Source organism: Bubalus kerabau, chromosome 1 (assembly GCF_029407905.1).
Source record: "Bubalus kerabau isolate K-KA32 ecotype Philippines breed swamp buffalo chromosome 1, PCC_UOA_SB_1v2, whole genome shotgun sequence".
In the NCBI taxonomy this organism is placed as follows: domain Eukaryota; kingdom Metazoa; phylum Chordata; class Mammalia; order Artiodactyla; family Bovidae; genus Bubalus; species Bubalus kerabau.
In genome coordinates this window covers 6,634,564-6,651,900 of record NC_073624.1, presented here as the reverse complement: position 1 = coordinate 6,651,900, position 17,337 = coordinate 6,634,564, and the positions used below count along the sequence as shown (strand labels likewise).

The window sequence follows — 17,337 nt, the reverse complement described above, 5'->3', positions numbered from 1 at the left end:
AAAAATCCACCTGCAATGCAGGAGACCCAGGTTTGATCCCTGGGTCAGGAAGATCCTCTGGAGAAGGGAATGGGTACCCGTTCCAGTATTCTTGCCTGGGGAACTCCATGGACAGAAGAGCCTGGCAGGCTACAGTCCATAGGGTCGGAAAGAGTCAGACACAACTGAGCGACGAAGGCTTTCACTTTCAGGCTTGATGGATGACGGAAGGCTCCTCCTCCAACTGTCAAGAACTCCAGCCCACACTTTGCCTGCAACTCGATCGTGCAGGCCCCGGCTCCCCTTCATCCTGGCATCAAACGTCTGTTTGATCAGTTTTTCATCCATTTTCTGAAAGCGCGGTGATTTGGGGCTGTCTTGAATCTTGCAGGACTATTCGTGTTGCACCCTGGCAAGATACTGACGAAGCCCCCGAAGCTGAGGTTGGATGGCTGGCCTGCTCCCTGGGGCCCCTTCATGCCCTGAAGTCCCCCTACCACAGCCCCTACAACCCCTGGCTCTCTGCCCTTTAACAGAGCCCCCCGTGAGGGCCAGAGAGTGAGCCGAATGCTTGTGGGAGAGGGTCAGAGAGGTGGTGAGCTGTCCTCCCCGGGTAGGGATGCTCTATCCACCCCTGCCCCAGGTCGGACAGGAGGAACAGGGTGGGAGCGGAGGGGCTGATGTAGTACAGACTAAGGTGGCATCTCTGTGCTGGTCCCTCTGCTCAGCCTTCCTGATGGTAAGGAAAAAGACTGATTCAGTGCTGGCTAAGTGTTCTGCATCTCACATCTTTAGTAATAAGCTTTCTGATTTGACAGCGAATCCCAGTTTTACGAAAGCACTTTCTCAACCATTTTTTTTTCCCCTTGTGCACAGAACCCTGTGAGGTAGCAGCTCCCCAAGTTTTCAGAGAAGGGAGCCGGGGATTGGAGAAGCTGTGCCACGTTCATGAGTTACTGTCAAGAATGCTCACAGGTCAGAAAGGCCAGGGGCACCCAGCTGGGAACCTGCGCAGGTGTCAGGGCAGGGAGCCAGGGAGATGGGAATGGGCCTTGGACCAGGGCTCAGGATGGAAGCCGTGCTATCCCAAGGGTGAGGAGGCCGGAAAGAGCAGGGCAGAAACAAGGACCTGTGAGAGTGAAATCAGAACTCAGAAAGTGTAACAATCAAAGATCTATAAAGAGACCTTCCCTGGTGGTCCAGTGGTGAAGAATCCACCTTGCAATGCAGGGGATGGCGGTTTGATTCCTGGTCGGGGACGATCCCACCTGCCTTGAAGCAACTAAGCGCATGTACCACAACTACCCAGCCCACAAGCCGCAACTAGAGAAAGCCCGTGTGCAGCAACAAAGACCCACCACCGACACAAAAATAAATAAATCTTTAAAAAAAAAACTATAAAGAGAAAGGTCATCACCCCCACTCTCCCACCCCCAGTCCCTCTCCCCCAAAGGTGTCTACACCTTTATTCCACCTGCAACCTTCCTCACTCTTCTGACCTGCAAACGTATAAAGCAACAGAGCCACATGCCACCAGGAAGCTGGACTTGCTGGTTTTTACTGCAGTGAGGCCACCCTCACCCTTTCTGCTCGAATGCATCTTGGTTCGGGCTGGCGGGCAGGCCAGGGAGGGGCAGGTCCAGCCAGCACCTGGCTAGTCAACTGTCAGAAGGGAGGACCAGGAGGGGCTGCAGCAGAGCAAGGATCTGCTCTGCCCAGGGTGGGGGGTTGGGTGACGGGGTTGGGGTCGGGTACTGGCTCTGGGGAAGGAAGCAGAGGGCAGGGAGCTGAAAGAAGTCAGCTGGGGGTGGGGACAGCCCTGCCTAGCTAGAAGACCTGGTGGGGGACAGAAGTCCCCACAGGGAAATCAAGGCTGTTCCTGGTGGGAGAGGGGCAGAGGATGCTAGACCGGCAAAAACTGGCAAGAACCATGACCAACAAAAAAGGCTATGTTTTTGTCAAGCTCTTTTCTAATCCATACTCCCCTCCCTCCCACCACAGACACCACTGTGGGAATTGCTGGGAGAATGAACGAAGGAAAAGCAATGGAGTTTATTCGGAATGGGGACTTTGTGATTTTTCTGTTGCTAAGTAGCAACTCTAGGGATACCTCCCCCAACCCCGCCTGCCAGGCAGAGGAGCTGGGGAGATGGAGGGACATCCCAGCCCGAGATCTGAGGGTGATGGTCAAGGACCACAAAGGCTACAGGGCCATCAGCGAGCACCAGGCTCCAGCTTGCTTCTGCCCTCCCTGAGAAAGTCTTACTGAATGCAGTGGGTTGAACTGTGTTCCCCCAAAATATACGTTCAAGGACTAACCCCCTGTGAATGAAACTTTATTTGGAAATAGGGTCTTTGCAGATATAATTAGTTCCTTTCATCTTGAGACGAAATCATCTTGGATTTAAGGTCGGCCCTAAATCCACTGGCTGGTGTCCTTGTAAGAAGGGGATGGGACACACAGAGATGCAGGAAGGAAGGCTGCCTGGAGGTGGAAGCAGAGCCTGGGGTGATGTAATTAAAAGCCATGGGATGCTGGGGGCCCCCAGATGTCGGGAGAGGAAAGGAAGGATTCTCCGCCAGAACCTCCAGCAGGATCTTGACCCCCCTGGCTACTCACCACATCTCAGCAAGGTGCCTGTTGATTACCAGCTCCTCTCCCTCTCTGATAAAAAGCTCAAATGTGATGAGATTGGGTTTCTGTTTTGTTGTTCTATCTCTCTGTCTTGTCCAACTCTTTGCGACCCCATGGACTGCAGGACACCAGGCTCCTCTGTCCTCCACTATCTCCTGAGTTTGCTCAAAATCATGTCCATTGAGTCAGTGATGCCATCCAACCATCTCGGCTATGTCGTCCGCTTCTCCTCCTGCCTTAAATCTTTCCCAGCATCAGGGTCTTTTCTAACGAGTCAGCTCTTCACATCAGGTGGCCAAAGTATTGGATCATCCCTAAATGTGGGCATATCACAACTTTCCCCTTCTTTTTTTTTTCTTCCTTCTACATTTTTTTCTTTTAGTTAAATTTATTTTAAATTGGAGGATAACTGCTTTACAATGTGTGTTGTGTTTTCTGCCATACATCAACATAGATCAGCCAGGGTATACATGTGTCCCCTCCCTCTTGAACCACCCTGTCACCTCCCACCCCTTTCCACCCACTAGGTTGTCACGGAGCACTGGGTTTGCCCTCCCTGCATCATGCAGCAAATCCCACTGGCTATCTATTTTACTTATGCTAATGTGTATGCTTCAGTACTACTCTTTCATTTCCCACCATCTCCTTCCCCCGCTGTGTCCGAAAGTCTGTTCTCTGTGTCTGCATCTCCACTGCTGCCCTGAAAACAGGTTCATCAGTACCATCTGCCTAGATTCCTTCCCTTCTTTTATTTGGAAACAATGAGTTTTGGGTTTTTTTTTTAACTTTTAAAAAGATTTATTTTTAAACTTATTTTAAAATGTATGTACAGTTAAATCCACTCTTTTGGCTATATAAGTCTCTGGGTTTTGACAAGTGTATAGAGTTGTGTAACCACTTCCACAGTCATTATAAGGAACATTCCATACAACAAAAAAAAAGGTTCCCGGATGGTGCAGTGGTAAAGAACCCACCTGCCAGCGCAGGAGACTCAGGAGACATGGGTTCAATCTCTGGGTTGGGAAGACCCCCTGAAGAAGGAAATGGCAACCCACTCCAGTATTCTTGCCTGGAGAATTCCACGGACAGAGGAGCCTGGAGGGCTACAGTCCAGGGGGTCTCAAGGAGTCTCCAGATGCTTGAAGTAAAAACTGATAGATCTACAAAGAGAAATATACAAGTTGACAATTATAGTTGAAGCTTTCAACACTCTTCTTTTAATAACTGGTAGAACAAGCGGCACCCACTCCAGTACCCTTGCCTGGAAAATCCCATGGACGGAGGAGCCTGGTAGGCTGCAGTCCATGGGGTCGCCAAGAGTCGGACACGACTGAGCGACTTCACTTTCACTTTTCACTTTCATGCATTGGAGAAGGAAATGGCAACCCACTCCAGTGTTCTTGCCTGGAGAATCCCAGGGACGGGGGAGCCTGGTGGGCTGCCATCTATGGGGTCGCACCAAGTCGACACAACTGAAGTGACTTAGCAGAACAAGTGGACAAAAATCAGTAAGTACTTAGAAGACTTGGAACAACATTATCAACCATCCTGACCTAACTGACATTTATAAAATACTTTGCCCAATGATAGCAAAATATGCATCCTTCTCAAGTTCACACAGAACATTTACCAAGATAAACAATATTCTGGGCCATTAAACAAGTCTCAGTGCATTTAAAAGGATTCAAGTCACACAAAGTATGCTCTCTTATCACAACGAAATTAAATTAGAAATTGATAATAGGAAGATCTCTGAAAATGCCCAAGTATTTGGAAACTAACACACTTCTAAATAACACATGGGTCAAAAAAGAAGTCAAAACAGAAATTTGAAAGTATTCTTAACTGGCTGAAAAAATAAAACACAACATGTCAAGTTTTGTGGGATTATTAGCTTTAGGTGTCTTGTGGATGCTGTTTATCAAGTTGAAGAAATCCTCCTCTAGTCCCATTCTACTGAGAGTTTGGGGTTATTTTAAAATCATGAGTGGATGTTCAGTTTAGTTCAGTTCAGTCGCTCAGTCGTGTCTGACTCTTTGCGACCCCATGAATCGCAGCACGCCAGGCCTCCCTGTCCATCACCAACTCCCGGAGTTCACTCAGACTCACGTCCATCGACTCAGTGATGCCATCCAGCCATCTCATCCTCTGTCGTCCCCTTCTCCTCCTGCCCCCAATCCCTCCCAGCATCAGAGTCTTTTCCAATGAGTCAACTCTTCGCATGAGGTGGCCAAAGTACTGGAGTTTCAGCTTTAGCATTAGTCCTTCCAAAGAAATCCAGGGCTGATCTCCTTCAGAATGGACTGGTTGGATCTCCTTGCAGTCCAAGGGACTCTCAAGAGTCTTCTCCAGCATCACAGTTCAAAAGCATAAATTCTTCGGCGCTCAGCCTTCTTCACAGTCCAACTCTCACATCCATACATGACCACAGGAAAAACAATAGCCTTGACTAGACAGACCTTTGTTGTCTCTGCTTTTCAATATGCTGTCTAGGTTGGTCATAACTTTTCTTCCAAGGAGTAAGAGTCTTTTAATTTCATGGCTGCAGTCACCATCTGCAGTGATTTTGGAACCCCAAAAATAAAGTGGATGTTGGATTATGTCAAATGCTTTTTCTTCATTATTTGGTTATGTTCGTAAAATTTTTCTTCACAGGCCTGTTGATATGGCGGGTTACATTAATTGATTTTTTAGTATTGAGACAGCCTTGCACACATAGAATGCGTTCCACTTGATTGTGATATATAATTCTTTTTAATATTTGTTATAAATTTGATTGGTTAACGTTTTGATGAGGATTTCTCTGAGTTTGTGAAATATATTGGTCTGTAGTTTTCTTCATGCTGTCTTGGTTTTTATATTAGGACAGTGTGTGCATGCATGCCAAGTCACTTCAGTCATGTCCAACTCTCTGTGACCCCATGGACCGTACGTAGCCCTCCAGGCTCCTCTGTCCATGGGATTCTCCAGGTGAGAATAGTGGAGTGGGTTGCCATGCCCTCCTCCAGGGGATCTTCCCGACCCAGGGACCAAACCTGCATCTCTCATGTCTCCAGCATTGGCAGGCAGGTTCTTTACCACTAGCACCACCTGGGAAGCTCGTATTAGGGCAATACTGGCCTCATAAAATTATTTGAGAAGTATTCTCTTCTCTACTATTTTCAGGAAGCAATTGCATCATAATATTGGTGTTAATTTTCCATTAACTGCTTGGTAGAATTTTTTGTTGAACCCACCTGGACCTAGAGGTATTTTTAGTGAGAGATTTAAAATTATGAAGTGAATTTATTTAATGGTTCTAGGACTTTTCAGATTATGTATTTCACCTTGGTTGAGTTTTGGTAGTCTGGTTTTCAAGAAGTTGGTCCGTTTCATTTAAACGATTGATTCATGAGCGTAAAGTTGTTCATCGTCTCCCTTTGTTGTCCTTTTAATGGCTATCGGGTCCGTGGTGATGTCTTGTGTCATCCCTGATAGTGGTGATTTGTGTATTCTCCCTTGTCACTTCCTCAGTTTTCCAGAGGCTAATTTTTTTTTTCCCCCAAAGAACCAGTTTGAGTTTCACTGATTTTCTGTATCGTTTTCCTCTTTTCAATTCCACTGATTTCTACTCTTTATCATTTCCTTCGTGCTGCTTGCTTTGGGTTTCTTTTGTTCATCTTTTTTCTAGTTTCTTGAGGTAGGAATTTAGGTCATTGATTTGAGACATTCCTTTTTTCAAATGTAAGCACTTCATGCTATATATTTCCCTCTCCACTTTACCTGCATCCCACAAACTTTCAATACATGTTCATTTTCAGTTCTATGTAGAGGGTTATTTTTTAAAATATTTATTATTTATTTACTTGGCTGTGCTAGGTCTTAATTGTGGCATGTGGGATTTAGTTCCTCCACCAGGGATCAAGCCTGGGCCCTCTGCATTGGGAGAGCAGAGTCTTAGCCACTGGGCCAGGGAGGTCCCCTAGAGGGTTATTTTTTTTTACGCGGCACTAAGATGTTTGGAGGAGACAAAGACAGCTATCTACCAGAAGGCATGCTCCTCCCCTCGACAGCACAGACGTGTTGCCAGGAAGTGGCTGCCCAACCAGAGACTGTGTTCCCAAGTTGTCCTTGTCTCTAGTGAGACAATATGAACAGTTCTGCCCAATGGAGTGTGAGAAGTACTGTATGTCACTGCCGAGCCAATGCAGTTGAGAAATAAACATTCTTTCTTCACCCTCTCCCTTTCCAAAACAGAGGCAGGTAATGATGAGGAAGCCTTAGAGGGTAGTGGAGCCAAAGACAGAAAGGGCATGGTCCCTGAGTCACTGTGTGGATTAAAGCCAGCCAATCATGAACACTCGCACTGGTTTGTTACATGGATGAGACATGTGTCTTTTTGTGTTAAATTTACCATTAATAGTTTGGGCTTTCCAGGTGGCTCAGTGGTAAAGAATCCATCTACTAATGCAGGAGACATAGGAGATGTGCATTCAATCCCTGGGTCAGGAAGATCCCCTGGAGATGGAAATGGCAACCCAGTCCAGTACTCTTGCCTGGAAAATCCCCGGGACAGAGGAGCCTGGCGGGCTGCAGTCCATGGGGTCACAAAGCACTGGACACGACTGAGCACACACACAACTCGTGAATAGTTTGGGACTTATTTGTTAACAACAGCTAACATTCCCCTGCTGGTCACCTCAACGTTCAGCAGTGGAACTTGAAAGACGCCTTCTAACAACCCATTGAGGACATGGCATCCATAAATGTACCTGAAGTTATTGATTTCATCCAGGATCAATTCTTGGGTATGGAAGGTCTTCAGTTTATTGCCTTGTTGTATCTGTTATACAGAGAACACACACACACGAAAGTGGAATATTTTGGACATGAGACCTGAAACCCCAGCTCAAAAGCATTTGGGAGCAATTCAGAGAACCACATAGTCCCAGAGCCATCATCTCTGACAGTACCGGCCCAGACCTCTGCTTTCCCCCGACTAATGTCTGCTGAAGACAAGTGTCTGGAGAAATGAGACCCCTGCACCGTCTCACCAGCCAGTTCCTGCCTCCCCATGAGAGTCACACAGATGCCTGAGGAAGAGTCGGCGCTCTTAGACACTGACCCTGGTCTCCTGTCTCTGTGTTTCCTTTTTGTGAATCAGAGAGGACATGGTTCTGAACAAAACATGGCCCCAAACTGCCTGTCGACATGTTTCCAATGAAAATAAACAACTGCTCTAATCTCAGATCTGTTTGGTGTCTCACTGGCCTCCTCTTTTTTTCTTTTAAGCAAAACATACTTATATTTAAAATAGAGACACTTCCCTGGCGGTCCAATGGTTAGGACTCCCTGCGCTTCCTCTGCAAAGAGCATGGGTTCTAATCCCAGGGAACTAAGATCCTGCATGCTGCATGAGGTGGCCAGAAAACAGAAAAGAAAAAAAAAAAATTAAAAGTTAGAAAAATAAAATAGAAAGTGAGTGGTTACATCTTTTAAAGCTAAATGTCTTCCCCACCAGGCCAAATGAGGGTGCCTCCCCCCTCTTTCTTCCTCTGTACTTCCTCTCATATTAAAGCTAGTGCATTTGAGCTCTATTAACTCCTATCCTGGTTTATAAGCTCTGATTTAGAGAACCAAATTACCCACCCGTAGCACTCAAGAAGGCACCTGTCTGTCAGATAGCTGGCATTTGATTCTTCCAGCCGCCCCCGCGCCCGTTTATTCATTCCTGGCAGGGAGAGAGCCGGAGCAGAGGAGCAATTTCATCAGCCCCTGGAATTCACAGGGCTGAGAGCCTCTTCTCCCCAGACCACGCTGCTGCCATAAATAGACATCACGTGGCTTCCTTTTATGATAAGGTCAGAGGAAACGAGTGTACAGGGAGAAGCCGTTGGGAGAGTCGAAGCTCTGAGTTCCAGGGATAAAACCTGAGCAGGGCTCGTTTCTTGCCTGGGGGCCAGATTAGTGAGGCTGGGAGCCGTGGGTCACCTCCCCAGACAGCGACACCTCTGGCCGCCTGAGCTCCCCTGACTCCCAGCAGCCGTCTCTGCACTCAGCATCCTTACCCCTCAGTGAGCAGGGCACACACACCCCGCCCCACCTGCCCCGCCAGGCTCTGCAGGTTTCCCCCCCGGCTCATTTTCTGATAGAGCTGTCAGTTTTTATTGCTGATGGGAGAAATCATTTTCTCTCTTAGCGGAATGTTAATTGGCCTTTCCCAGTTCTTTCCTACAGTGAGTACATTCAGTCCCCTAGTTTTTTTTCCAGCCCCTCAAAGGAAAAGTACCTTATAGAGAAGCATTCCAGAAGGACAAGGAAGGAGGTTCTCACAGGACGGCTAATTGATCACTGCTAAATCAGAGGTTAAGAAAAAAAGCTAAAGAGGAGGGCCAGGAGCTGGGGGGCCAGGCATTTCAGCAGTTGCAAGGGAGTTTTACTACCTGCATGCTCACAGCTCCAGCGCCTTCCACTCTAGAGAGCTCAGTACTCACTAGGGAGACCTGGGAAGCCAGCTGGGGCGGCTTGAAACATCAATTGAGCATCTTCAAGGTGCCAGGCGCCCAGACAGGCCCCAGAGATGACTAAGATGCCGTCGCAGGAGACAAACCGATAAAACTGGGGACATCGGTTTCCACGTGACCAGAGCCGTGGCCAGGGTACTTCGGGATGCACAGAGCCTCAACTTCTGGAGAAAACCACGCTGCAGCTCAGCCATATAGGTCAACTAGGGGTCAGGGGCAGGGGCACCCCAGCTGGAGGAGGCGGTCTGTGCAGCCTCTCCAGGCCTGGAACAGGATGGTGCGTGGGAGGAGGGTAATGTCATGTGGAGGTTAGGCTTACAGCAGGGCTTGGGTGCCCAAGTAGGTTTCCCCCCATATAATTTCAAGCCCTTAAAAAAATCAGTTTTATGGGGTACTTCCCAGGTGGTCCAGTGGCTGAGCCTCCATGCTAGACCTGGGTTCAATCCCTGGTCAGGAAACTGGATCCTGCGGGCCACAACTAAGACCCAGCTCAGTCAAATAAAGAAAATTGTTCAAAAATCTCTTATTGAGACTTAATTTATACTCCATAAATTCACTGCTTAAAGTGCACAATTCAATGGTTTTCGTTTTTTTGTATATTTAAAGAGTAATATTTGTGTATATTTACAGTCATACACCCATTGCCATAATCTAATTTTTTTTTTTGCCATAATCTAATTTTAGAACATTTTCTTCACCACCAAAAGAAACCTAAGTGGAGGTTTTGATAGGGGCCTGGACAAATTAGCCTCACATCTATTTGGCAGCAGGGCAGAAAGGGGTTTGGAGGGGCAAGCCTGGCCACTCCCTCCTCGAGCCCAGAAGGTAAGCAAGGGGCATCGTAGGGGCTGAGCACAAGGCTGAAGATTTGTGGCAACAGCAGGTGAAATTTATTCCATCTCTTGGATTCTTCTTCCTTGATAGGAAAAGAACTAGGTTTGTGAACACTCGGGCCATTTTTTACTGGCCGGCTATTTAGTGGCACTGATACAAATCAGTGGTTTTGATGACTGTGGCCCATTTACAAAGAAAAATGGACAGAGCCATACGTATCACAGCAAAACCCAGCATTCTGCGGTGTCTGCAAAATGGGAGTAGCACAGCACTGCTCATGTGTTTCATGCACCAAAAACCACAGCTGGTCCGTAAGCCAGAAAAGGCGGGGGCTCTGTCCTGGAAGTCTCTGGAGGGTGACCGAAGCGTGGCCACATGAGCCAGGGTCGTGAGCAGGCCTTCCTGCTTCCAGGCAGGGCGCCCATAGGCTGAGTATAGCGCAGATGGACCGTTCAAACCCGGAGTCCTTAGCCAGGCAAGGACCAGAGAGAATGGATGCGCCTCGGCAGTGACTTTGGGGGCAGGATGGTCAGATCTGAGCATGATGCTATGGTAATTATTTTAGGTTTATTTGTTTTTAATTGCAAGTAAGAAACAAAAGCAAAAACAAATTAAATGAGCTTTCACAATAAAGGAAACTCAGTTCTAACAAAATCTTGACTGGAGAAATGTGAACGAACTCTTCGTACAAAAAGAAATGCATTATAAATTATGCATGCTTAGTCGCTTCAGTCGTGTCCGACTCTTTAAGACCCTATGGACCATGGCCTGCCAGGCTCCTCTGTCCATGGGTTTCTCCAGGCAAGAATACTGAAGTGGGTTGCCATTTCCTTCTCCAGTGATAAAGTACAACCACATAAATAAACCTTGTGAGGCTGAGTTGTGCGTGCATGCTCAGTTATAACCGACTGCTTGTGACTTCACGGACTGTAGCCCACCAGGCTCCTCTGTCCGTGGGATTCTCCAGGCAAGAACACCAGAATGGGATGCCATTTTCTTCTCCAGGGGGATCTTCCGGACCCAGGGATCGAACCCACGTCTCCTGAGCCTCCTGCATTGGTAAGTGGATTCTTTATCACTGAGCCATCTGGGGCGCCCATAGGCCGCGTTAGCAAGCAAGCAAGGGATATCCCCAGGGACAGAACGAAGATGGAAAAACCAGAGTGGTGATCATGTGAGTTGACCCCACAGCTGCCTCAGGGAGGGATGCAATCAGAGCCAGTAACCCAGGGACCCTGGCTTTGGCCTTCAGATTGACATGAGATTTGGAGATGGGAGGTAAGATCTTCCGTTAACAGGATGTGGAGGGTTGGAACTCTGACTCCTTGCAAAGCCAGGCTCCACTGAAGGCTGATCTCTTAGTGAAGGGGCGACGAACTAAGAAAACCTGATCTCCTTGTTAACAAGGAGATAAGAAGCTTGCTATTACTGCACAGGCAAAAGCAGTGGGGGGGCTTCAAACATGATCCTCCGAAAAATCAAAACCTCACAGATGTGCTGTGAGTGGATTTGACATCCAGATTTGTATTGTCTGCATGGTCTCAGATTCTCATGCCAGAAGAAAAAATTGGTCCCAGGCTGGTGATAACCCTGGACCATCTGGCAAAGCAGATGCAGAATGACTTTAGGGACTTCCCTGGCTATCCAGTGGTTAAGACCCCTAGCTTCCAATGCAGGGGTCGTGGACTCAGTCCCTGGTTGGGGAACTAAGATCCCACGTGCCGAGTGGTGAGATTAAAAAAAAAAAAAAAAATTGACTGTAGAGGAGCGCTCTTACAACTCAGACAGCAGGAAGTTCTCACGGGAAAAACAAGCTCCTCCAAAGATGAGTTCACAATAGTGAGTCCCGGGACACGCGTACCCCATTTTATTGCACTTTGCTTTATTGTGCTTCACAGATGCTGTGTTTTGTACAGGTTGAAGGTTTGTGGCAACCCTGTATCGAGCGAATCTTTCAGCACCATTTCTCCAACAGCATTTGCTCACTTCCTGTCTCAGTGTCACATGTTGGTAATTCTCACATTTCAAACCCTTTCATTACGTTCATACTTATTACGACGATCTGTGATGTTACTACTATGACTTGCTGAAGGCTCGGATGATGGTTAGCATGTTTTAGCAAAGAAGTATTTTTAAATTAAGGTATGTGCCTTGCTTATATAGACATATTGCTATTGCACGCTTCATAGACTATGTTACTGTTGTGCTTGAATACTCAGTCGTGTTTGACTCTGTGGACCCCATGGACTGCAGCCCAGCAGGCTCCTCTGCCTCTGGGATTTTCCAGGCAAGAATACTGGAGTGGGTTGCCGTTTCCTTCTCCTGGGGATCTTCCTGGCCCAGGGATTGATTGAACCCACATCTCCTGTGTCTCCTGCATTGGTAGGTGGATTCTTTACCACTGAGACTATAGTATAAACATAACTTTTGTATGCGCTGGGAAACCAAAGAATGCACGTGACTCGTTTATTTTGGTATTTGCTTTATTGTGGCGGTCTGGAAGCAAACCCACAACATCTCCAAGGTATACCTGTATTTATGAAGAAAGAGTCATGCTGAATACAGCAGATGCCACCATCAGGAGGATAGGGCCATAAGACTCTGAGACCGCACGGCAGCAGGGCTAAAAGAGACTGTGATAAGAATGCTTATAATGATCGAAAGCCAAAATGAAAGGTTCACACTCTCAAGAAAATAACAATACTTTATGAAAACAAGAATAGACAGATTTGAACAACATTTATAGGTGAAATGATATGGTAAGTGAGATGGGCCTCAGAATAATTTCAGAGTAAGGACTTCCCTCGTGATCCTGTGGCTAAGACTCCATGCTCCCAACGCAGGGGGACCAGGTTTGATCACTAGGGAACTAGATCCCACATGCCGCAAGCAAGACCCAGAGCAGACAAATAAATAAATATAAATATTTTTTAAAATCTCAGAGTAGACAGCTGTGGGAAGGCGTGTGTATAAAACAAGACTAGTTACAGGTTGATACTTGTGGAAGGTGAATAAGTACATAGGGATTTCTTATTCTATTGTCTCTAATTTTCTGTTTGAAATGTCCATTATAAAAAATTAAAAACAAATGACGTTAAAAGCTCCAAACAGAACTTCTAGAAATGAATAATGTAAATAATGAAATTTAAAGCTCAAAACCAGTTTAATGGCAGATTGCACAGAGATGAAGAGAGAATGGATGAACTGGAAGATATTCTTAAAATATCCAGAATGCAAAGTAGAGGGGAAAATGTAGAAAACCCTTCAGGAGAGATTTAGAGATACAGAGGACAGACAACCACTTTAGAGTGCAATTTGGCGTTATCTGGTGATGCTATGACCTAACAGCTTTACTTCTAGTTTTGCTTCTCATACGTGAAAATATGAGCATTAGAGCTACATGTAAGAATTTCATAGCAGTATTGCGTAGGATAGAGAAAAGGCAGAAATAAGCTAAATATCCCTTAGTGGCAGAGAAGATAAATAGATGACATCTTTGTCATATAAAGCCGTAGAAGTAAGTGGACCACAATTTTGTGTGTTTCCATTAATACACAGAGTGGGATATACATACACCACATCTTTATCCATTCACCTGTCGATGAACATTTAGGTTGCTTCTATGTCTTGGCTATTATAAATAGTGCTGCTATATGAACGTTGGGGCGTGTGCGTATCTTTTCAAATTATAGATTTTCCAGATGTGTGCCCAGGAGTGGGATTGCTGAATTATATGGCAACTCTATTTTGAGATAAAACTGTTTTTTAACTCATATATTTTAAACTTTAAATTCATGGATCACCCAATATAAGGGTCAAAGACGGTATCCTAAGGGAAATCAGAAAATACTGAGAACCGAAAGATAATTAGATCACTTTGTACTAAACTAGAAGAATCCCACAGCAGGACTACATAGAGGGCGAGTCAGACCTGCCAACGCACACATTCGAAAAGAAGAGACTTTTCTAAACTCCAACTGAGTGAGTTCGGTGTCCAGCTCCAGAAGGAAGAAAGAGAACAGAATAAAGCAAGAAAAACAAAAATAGAAGGAAGGAAATTAGGAAATAACAAAGATAAGGACAGAAATTAAGGGAAAAATAAGATCAATACAACCACAGCTGGATCTTTGAGAAGACTGATAAAACAAGCAGATCTCTAGCACAAGTGGCTGGGAATATAAAGGAGACGGGATGGGGCATGTTAGGAATGAACAAGAGGACATAGCTAGAATAGAGATTCAGCCATAATGAGGGCTCACATCTACAAGTCAGTCTCTATACCTCAATCTATAAAGGAATATTTATTTACAGTTCAGGTTGACCTACAAATCCTATCTACAGAACCTTCTGCCTGGATATAGTAACAGTGACGTACTGGCATTTATACAGAATCTGCTAGGAGCCCCTGCGACTGCCATGGGCTCCCTCACCTCCATCCATTTGGTTACGCTGTTTCCTCAGCTCAAAATACCCTTTCTCTCTTACACATCTTGGAAGGTTCTGCTAAAATGCCACACCTCTGGCTGTTCTTATTTCCCATTATCCACTCTACCCTTCTCCCTTACCAACAGAACCATAATTTTGCTCAGGATAATAAAACGCCCCATTTAAAATAACCACAACTACAGTGCTTCAGTCCCAGGTTCCTCTGCATCCCAGGGTGGCATGTGACCCCATAGGGTCAATGAGATGTAAGTAGGAGTTTGCTGGGTATGGGGCTTTCCTGGTAGCTCAGTGGGTAAAGAATCCGCCTACAATGCAGGAGATCCTGGTTCAATTCCTGGGTTGGGAAGATCCCCTGGAGAAGGGATAGGCTACCCACTCCAGTATTTTTGGGCTTCCCTGATGGCTCGGACAGTAAAGAATCCACCTGCAATGCGGGAGACCTGGGTTTGATCCCTGAGTTGGGAAATCCCCTGGAGAAGCGCAAGGCTACCCACTCCAGTATTCTGGCCTGGAGAATTCCATGGACAGAGGAACCTGGCAGGCTTCAGTCTATGGGGTTGTAAAGAGTCGGACACAACTGAGTGACTTTCGCTTTTTGCTGGGTATATTTTTTTAAGGTTTAAAACATCCGTCCACCCATCCGTTCATCCACCACCCATCCTTTCACTCATTCACCCATCCATCCACTTGTCCACCTGTCTACCCACCCACACACCTATCCATCCATCCAACCATCCATTTCTGACAGTCTGTAAAGTGCCAGACGTAATATTTAGGTATTTGACACAGAAAATGAGTGGTTTGCCCCCTGCCTTTAAGCGAATACACTACTTGGGAAGACAGGTAAGGAGACAGTTTCAGTACCTTTGTGGTAAGTGCTATACTAGAGGTAAGAGAGAAATAAAATCCTAACATATTAATATTTTTCCTTCTCTTATTCAACCAGGGCTACCTGTTTGCCTCAGGGAGGATTGTGATTTTCATAGTAGAAATATAACAAGAGGAAAAAAAGACTTTTACCTTTGAGTGTTAAGATCAACTCTGAGCGTAATGAGATAATAGTCTTGAAACTGAACTTGGTTCAGGAAAGAAAGGGATTTTCTAAATTCCATGGGCTTCCCTTTAAGAAATTATGACCGAATCTGGTGGACTTGGACCCATAACAGGGTCAGAGGATATGACTTAGGGAAGTTCCTATCAAGTAGGAAGAAGCAAGAGATCAGAAGCTTGATTAGACCCTCCTCCAGGTCAAAACAGCAGTGGGAAGGCCCGAGGGGAGCGCGACTGCTGGGCGGTACTGTAGGAGGACCCTGTGGCCAGACTCTGGGCTGGAGCCTGAGAACCAGGCAGAATGCCGCTCATCAGGTCCAGGACAGGCAGCCTGGTACCACCTCAACCACATGTCTTAGAGGCAGGAATTGGAATCGGGATCGTGTCTGGGAAGGCGTGGGGAGAAGGGGCCCTGAGAGGAAACCTGAACCTTAATGTACTTGAACTCTTGCCTTGATGTGTCTGACTTAACTCAGAAGGAGTTTTTGAAGCCTGGAGAGACTGAGCTAGCTTTGATTAGCAAGTCCATGGTGTTTAAATTTTCTTTTTTTCTCTTTTTCTGCCCTTAGCAGGAGTGGGGACTTGGGAGCAAGACAGAATCAATTATAGACCATTTTCCAGTTGCACTTCTGTGCGCCTTTGCTTACTGCATACAGATTTTATCCGGTGATAGAGGCATACATGGGGTGCTGAGGAGCCAGAGGGCTGAGGGGAGGGTGTCGGGGGGTGGGGCACTGGCTTGCATCAGGGCGGTCACACAGGGCGCCGGGCTCAGAAGGGCCCTGTCCTTAGGGTTTCATGCTCCGTGATTGTGGAGTATGCTTAATAATTTTCCCTCTGAATCTGTGTTTGTAAGTGAAGTCTAATGGGGCAATAGATGGCTGGGGGCTTGGGGTCATGCCTCCCTCTGCCTCCTGGGGCCAGCGACTAGACAGTTCTCAGTCATCTGCTCCCCAGCCTCACCCTCCACCCGGGCCAGGGACTGGGTGGTGAGGGTGGGGGATGGCAGGGAGATCAGCGTGTCCCTGGAGCCTTCAGCTCCCAGCAGGAGCCTCAGAGCAGGCAGCTCTCCTCGCTCAGGGCTGGCTGTGCCGTGGCGTGTTTAGCAGGTGGCTTGTTGGCTTCCACCCCTTATCCAGGCACCAGGTGTGTCCACGGAAGGTGCATTTCCTTGGGGGTTCCGCCTCCACCATGAGCTCGGGTGGCAGGCCCGTGGGAAGGGGAGACTGATCCCTCCCCAGTCAGGGTCAGTAACTGCGAGAACGGGACCCTGGCAACCTCTAAACCTTGCCTCTAGTGTCCTCCTGCCTGATGGAGCATGACACTAAGTCGCAAATAAAAGCATCACGACAGGCCTCAGAAGAAAGGAAAAGGCGCTGTGTTGTTAATATCTTTAATGGTGCAATTTCCTACTTTTCTAACAAGAGGCTTGATTTTTTTTTTTTTTTTTTGCCACACCTGCCCAGGGATTGACCTGTACCCACCTCTGCCATGGAATCTTGGAGTCTTAACCCACTGGACCGGCAGGGAAGTCCAAGAGGCCTGCATTTTCATTGCCCACTGGGCCCCACAAACCCTGCAGCTGGCTCTGGCCTCATGGAAGCTTTGCCTGGGGGAAGTCTGCTGGGTCTGAGGCCTTCTGCTGAGCCGGTCCACCCGGTAGCAGGCCTCCTTGATAGTCAAAACTCAAAAGGCATCACCCTGCCTGGTAGGCCACCCCAACCACACAACCAAAGCAGGGCTATGGTTTCAGGAACACCAGGGTCGAATTCTGGCCCCACCAGCGGCATCTCCAAGGACCTTTCCATCAAATATTTCTGAATCTCCAGGAGCATCTCATTTTTTTTCAAGTACAATTCTCTCACTCGCTCATGATTTTTGCCATATTCC

General features: G+C 46.9%; 1 long non-coding RNA gene across 3 annotated transcripts in view; it reads right to left on the bottom strand.

The window, feature by feature from the left end:
• Nucleotides 1-3,441: 3,441 nt before the first annotated feature.
• The window catches only part of LOC129641298 (uncharacterized), a 50,933-nt gene continuing 37,037 nt past the window's right edge, over nt 3,442-17,337 (bottom strand). Inside the window, exons 1-4 of one of the 3 annotated variants that reach the window (XR_008709295.1) lie at nt 9,037-9,079; nt 8,883-8,947; nt 7,366-7,436; nt 3,442-3,774 (exon numbers count right to left, since the gene is read on the bottom strand). This is a non-coding gene — a long non-coding RNA (uncharacterized LOC129641298). Of the gene's footprint in view, nt 3,775-7,365; nt 7,437-8,882; nt 9,080-17,337 lie in introns of those variants that run through there. The other 2 variants (XR_008709294.1, XR_008709296.1) reach the window with 2 other exon arrangements.